Source organism: Protopterus annectens, chromosome 2.part0, assembly GCF_019279795.1.
Source record: "Protopterus annectens isolate FY-2018-M chromosome 2.part0, PAN1.0, whole genome shotgun sequence".
Taxonomy (NCBI): Eukaryota; Metazoa; Chordata; order Ceratodontiformes; family Protopteridae; genus Protopterus; species Protopterus annectens.
In genome coordinates this window covers 742408722-742415623 of record NC_056728.1, presented here as the reverse complement: position 1 = coordinate 742415623, position 6902 = coordinate 742408722, and the positions used below count along the sequence as shown (strand labels likewise).

At 38.1% G+C, this 6902-nt stretch overlaps 1 non-coding gene across 1 annotated transcript; it reads left to right on the top strand.

Moving 5' to 3' along the window:
• The first annotated feature begins 6503 nt into the window (after positions 1-6503).
• LOC122793823 lies at positions 6504-6610 on the top strand. Its single transcript, XR_006363551.1, has one exon. It is a non-coding gene; the product is annotated as a U6 spliceosomal RNA (small nuclear RNA).
• The last annotated feature ends 292 nt before the right edge of the window (positions 6611-6902 follow it).

The following is a 6902-nucleotide window of genomic DNA, read 5'->3' as shown; positions in this document are numbered from 1 at the left end:
AAATGAAACCCCTTACTTTTTGTCCTCTGTATTTGTACAGAGTTTGGCATCACGCACCAATATCAAGCAAAGGTGAACAGCTCTTCAGTGGTGTGGTTACTTTTCTGTTTAATTCAATGCATTATAAAAAAACATATTTAGAACTATTAGATACACTTGCAGTCAAACCCTGCATCATCAATGCCCAAAAATAACTCTATGAATGCATTTACACTTGCTGTGACAGAGGCAGCTAGGCAGCAAGTGTGTTTCTTACTTTCAATATTATCAACATTGCTGACTGCCCTACCTCTCTGCTTAACATAATTGCGCATAGGTAAGCAAACCAATAGACTGTCATAATTTTATCAGTGAAGCAGAAGCTTGCATTTGCTTGAAACTTAACAACATGCAAATGGGTAAAGCAGTATAAATGTGTATCTCACATGCACAAACACTTTGCCATTGATTGTGCATACAAGCTGCTTTGTGGTACATAGAAAGTGTTCATTAACATGTATTACTTATGTTTACTGCTCATTTAGTTTTCATCCCATGACTGTACATGTAAAAACACAAAGGAAAGGCACATTTTAAGGAAGGAACACATATTTGCAATGTAGCCATGTGTTACCTGCATCCAGGCACTTGAAACGTTGTCTTTTAGTACTTGTTCCCAAGTACATCAACTACACTACAGAAATAAAAATAAATACTTTCTTATATACCATGTGCATCTTTATACTGACAATACACATCCAGATTTTACAATACTTGTAGTAATATGGACAACTGTTTGCATATACTTTGCAAAGCTCTTTATTTAAGGTATACATGGACATTAGAAACACAACAGCAAATGCTCCACTTTCGACATTCATCAGTCTGGTAGCATGCACATATTTAATATCTATACAGTTGTACATGTTTAGCCATCCATTTCAGACAGGCCTCCTAATATCTTCTCTCAAACATCCAATGCTGATGTCATCCACTATAAACTGTCCTGCAGAACTGCAAAAGTCAGACTTGTGCTGTGCCCCTTGTGTTAAGTACTGAGTTCTCTAGTCAGTGTACTTAGGTGTTCTAATCTCACTGCAGTTAACTGGTGTGTGTCTGTCTATTCAGAAGAGCATAACTGTGCATCCTACTGTCATCAGTACAATCCCATGGAGTACCAATATTTTAACAGTTGTATATGCCTACACATTCATTTCATGAAGGTCTCCCAACATCTTCTCTTAAACATCTTGTACTGTTGTCATCAAATATAAATTGTCCTGCAGCATTGTTAAAGTCAGACTTGTTCCATGGCACTTGCCTTAATTACTGTGCCTTATAAATAGGTAGGTATGGGTTATTTTCTCACTACATTTAATTGGTATGTCTCTATGTGGGTGTTCACTTGGTTGACATTAGAGAGAGCATATTACACCAGCATGTAAGACACTGCTGTTATTATCTTCTTCTCATGAGACACTGCTGATGCCATCAGGTATAAAATGTTGTTGGACACTAAAAAAGCCACACTTTTTCCATGGTGCTTGTGTTAAGTACTGTGCTCTGTAAATAGACAGGTATGGGTTCTATTCTTACTATGGTCAATTGGTATGTGTGTATGTGTGTTCACTTGGGTGACATTTGCAAGAGCATTTTACACCAGCTTGTCAGACAGTGCTATTACCATCTTCCTCTCACCAGATGTTGCTGATGTCATCAGCTATAAAGTGTTGTCAGACACTATAAAAGCCAGACATTTTCTGTGGTGCTTGCATTAAGTACTGGTGCTGCTTAAATAGGTAGGTAAGTGTTGTATTGTCAGTGCAGTCAATTGGTATGTCTCTATGTCTGTGTGTGTGTGTGTGTGTGTGTGTGTGTGTGTGTGTGTGTGTGTGTGTGTGTGTGTGTGTGTGCGTGTGTGCATGTGTGCGCGTGTGTGTATGTGTGTCTGTGTGCATGTTTCACTTGACTAATAGTCAAGAAAGCATTTTCCACCAGTGTGTCAGACACTGCTATTACCATTTCCAGACACTGCTGATGTCATCAGCTATAAAGTGTAGTTGGTCGCTATAAAAGTTAGACTTGTTCAGTGGCACTTGTGTTAAGTACTTTGTTGTGCAAATAGATAGGTAGGGTACTGTTTTTACTGCAGGCAACTGGGAGTACAATCAACACTCATTATGGTAACAATTTTGGAACAATACATGAGTCCACATCTATGGCAAACCCTACTCCGAACTGTTTTCATTGTAGCATACAATGATGATGTCATCCTGTATGACATGCACTCTGACAGCATTCAAACCAACCTGTGCTGTGGCAGTAACATCAACTACTGTGTTTGCAAAGTACTTTTCTTACACATATATGGGTTCTAACCTGACAACAGGCAACTTGATTGTCTGTATATGCAACTATCACTTTTGAGACTATTTTACACAGGGTTGTGTCTCCACATCCATGTTTTACACTCCTCCTAACATGTTCTCCTCAGCATGCAATGATACTATCATACTCCATAAAGTGCAATGTGACAGTCAATCATATGTGGTATTGCTACTGTGACATTGCATGACATTCATATTCTAAACCTAGACAGGTGTAATGTTCATATGAGGCCCAGTCTACTGCTATGTGTATGTGGTTGGTGGTACATTATGGCCATTGTATGATCTTTGGAATTCTTAGAACACCTTTCACGTAGCCCATGCATCCACCATCCTCCTTTTTTTTCATTGGCCGCATTACATGCTTCCTGCAGAGGATTGGAGGATGTCTTCATGTAAAATATGCATACACACATCATGAAACAGAGTCCTGCCATGAGCGTCTGCAAGCCATCTTAAGACCACTGCAAGTGTGGTGCACACATCTTATATGGACAGTGGCAGGATGTAATGCAATCAAACAAGTGTAAGCATATGCACAATAGGCTTACTATCATCCATAATATAGATATACAGGACTTTTAAAAGGGGTAATAATGGCTAGAATTCCATTTGATGTTGACCATTAGCCTAATTATCTCCCAGGACCCTATGAATGGTTGACATGTCAGTATTGCTGTCATTGACATGTGCTATATTTAGGTGTGTATGTTTGTACAGTATGGCTATAAAAGTGTCTTGCAATCTGTGATGTGAGCTAATGTATTTATGGCCACTGATGCCATTGCAGTACATGTTCCTTCTATAAGAGCTGCAGTAATATGGGCCCTAACAGCATCATTAGTTGCCTAGATTGTGACTTAAAATTTGATCTGTCAGACACAGTTGGATCTGTACCTGAACACAGCCTTCAGACAGACTGTGTTCACATAGAATGGTGTACAGTAACGTGCATCCTTCTGACTCAAGGAGGGATCATCACCTGATGCATGGAGTTACAGACCCAGCCTGACTCTCATCTGTGATCTAGGCCAATGAGTCATCATGGATCTTATCTAAAAAGACATAGGTAATATCCTGACTGTGTACCAAACCCACGTTTAATTTGTTCAGGCTACATCATGTCTGTTACATCCGTTCACTGTTTTCAAGAAGGTTACCGAGGGCATGCATGAAGAAAACATGATCATCCTATGTAACTTGGCCTAGCCAAGGTATTTGACACACATCAACATTCAGATATTACAGATAAACTGTCAAAAGTGGCCATAAATACCTAGGACACCAAGTGGGTAGACGACTGGAACACATGCATGACAGATAAATATGTTGCAGTGTGTAAAGTCACCATTGCAGTGTGTGAAGTCACCTCTATACAGAGACCAGTGACCAGGCCCATACCTCAGGGATTTGTGCTAGGTCCTTTCCTGTCCATTATTTAAGTTTTGACATCAAAACTGACTTACTCATCCTTTCTCCAACCAGCTTTTTGAGGACTGCAAATTTTGGACAATCACGGAATCCAAGTGTGATATTGGTATAATGCACACAGTATCAACACACACAAAGGATTGATGCTACAGACAGGGGGACACAGTGAAGGAAGCTCATGGGCTGATTAGTTCCAGTATGAACACAAATACACAAGATAATTACACATTGGACAACACACCCCTATGAGCAGATCAAGTGGTATGCACAGCTGTCAACTAGCCAGGATTGCTAGTTATTTCTAATCCAGTTGTAACAGCTTCCCTCTGAACACCTCCGGCAGATGTTACATTTTAAGGGAGGGATGCTTGATTCTCCTCAGAGACTGCTAACACATCATAATACTGTAAAGTGTGTCCCTGCAGAATCATCTATGATCACTCACAATAACATATGCTATGTGGAAGACATGGGATTACTGGTGGTATTATTCTGATATTGTCCATGATTGTGCTGTTTTCTCCCTGCTGTTATCTATGTGCCTGTTACTATGTGTCCCATGTTGTTGTGACATATACTGACATTACATTAATATTCAGACAGCTCATTTTGCACAACTTCACAATGTACGCATAATCCCTATTGTTTATACCATCCCTGATGTATGTCATGTCCATTGCTCATGTCAGGATGCTTATATCACAAAGTATATGCTCCACTGATATGTCACCTTGTGTGACTGTCACATAATATACAATAACTGTGCAGTCTGTGCTATATTGTGTCAATATGGGGTTAGTGTTCATGCTTCCACTATCTTCATTGGCATGCACTGATGTGCTATACATTATCATATTTCACCTATCCTCTTTCCCTGTGTTCATTCCTACATTTCATCTGTGTGTGTCCCTTTTCAATATAACACTTCCCCTGACTATTTATAATGCAGTCTATGTAGCTTTACTGATCATTTACACAACTTTCATTCAATATGCCCAGAGGTTTCCACAATATTCTGCACTGTTTACACTTTCAAGTAATGTGTTGTAACTATATACATTGCTTCATTAATCACCCAATCCAATTCCACACAATCCCACAGACCTAGTTTGCCCATAGGTAAACAGGTTTACATGACTGTTGGTGTTCATGTTGCTATACATGGTTTGCTGGCCAGCAACAATGTTGCTGGCCACTAAATCACACTTGTTTACGTTTAAACGTGGTGTGCAGCATGCATATATAATTAGCACTGCTGCTCACTGTAAAAAAACACATGTAAGCTTTACACTAAGCCTACATGCAGTTTATTGAATCCCCAGGATAGTGTGAAGCAAAATCAGGAAAATTTTGACGAAACTTTATATAAAGATATTGAGCATAACAGGAAACCATAATATATGTTAGTAGTAAACACAAAAATCAACAAACTGTGTAGATTCTAATATTTTTTTTTTCTCAGAGTCAACAGATTGCTGATATATTTACAAAATCATCTGCAAAATAGCTTGACTCCACAAGGAGGAAGATATTTTGTGCTAATAGCATTCAAGTAACTTTATGATACAGAAAGTGAACTACATTACTTTGAAAATGTACAATGTAAACTGGAACCAAACAGGTACCAAACAAAGCACAGGGAGGAGATGAAATTAATAATGATGACCTGAGAATATTTCAGTTTGAACTTACAATACCATTATATCTGTTACTCACTAGGTCAGTTAAGTATGGAGAAATTCCTCAGTTTACTATTAAATGGTTGAGGCTTGGAAGCTTGATCACCGGAAACTCTGAAATGCACCACCATTGTTAGAATCATGACTATACATCATACTGACTGCAACTTCAAATCTCCATAACACCCTACTGCTTGAGACCCAGGAACAAGTGCTAACGTGTCTGGAAATGGGTCAAAATTTGACTTTGATATTTTGGGTGTTCAGTATTCTGAACGTTGGTGTCCACAGTTCTGAAATGTTCAGGTTGACCTTCCAAGCCTTGGCTACTTAACAGTAAGCCAATTCCAAAAGATTAGAGACACGCACTTGTTAAATCTATCTTTTATGAAAAGGGAAAGGGGAACTAGACAAATTCAGTCATTCAAGTACATAAATTTAATTTAGTGTTGAGAAAAATATTGAAGAATGCTATTTTTGATAAATTACTGACTGAATTGGAAAGCTTGGCACCAGCATGCATATGATTAAAATAGATCTATAACTACCTGCAACAGGGTTTTTTATAATAATGTAATAGCTATAAATGAATAATGTTGCTGTGATGTAATTTAAATGTCTTTATCTTCCATTTTTGATAGGTTAATGCACAAAACACTGGTCAATAAATCAGAAAGGCTTTGTAGCAATGTAATCTGGATAACATGGATAGCTGCATGCCTTATAAATAGGACATATCAAGTATCACGCAGCAATTAGTCAGGTACAATTTTATATCACAGTCAGCTTAGTCCTGTGAGACAAGCTGACAGGGCTATGCCCTAGGCTCATATTTGTTTAGATGACACCTTTCAGATCTATGTCTTTCCTCTAACTTATTCTATAGTCTGCATGTAGATTAGTTGAAAGTTTGTAAACTGATTACATTTGTTAGAAATAGGGCATGCTTGCAAAATAACTCAACTAAATTGACCATTTGGCCATAACAGAATGATATTCTGATAACGCATTAAAACTAAGCATGTGAGTGCTTGCTTTGGAAGCACATATACTCAAACTGTAATCATACAAAGAAGATAAGCATGGCCCCTGAGCAAGGATGAAATGCAAATTCGTGGAGCATTTCATATTTAGGAAAGTGGCCAAGATGGCAGAGTGAAAGCAGCATCTGAAAGAAGCTCTGCAACTTAAATTATAAAGTCAGACTTATAAAACCAGCAGTTACTTCAAAGAATTAAGAACATTATTTGGATTGTGAAAGAACAAGGAAGCAGTGTATATACTTAATTTCTTCAAGTATAATACACTTACAGTCCGAATCTTATTCAGTAAATATCAGACAAGAGACTATAAAATGAGTCACTGATGGAACAACAACCAGAAACCATCTCTTAAGAAATAAGTCCAGTCTTTAATATGCAAAATA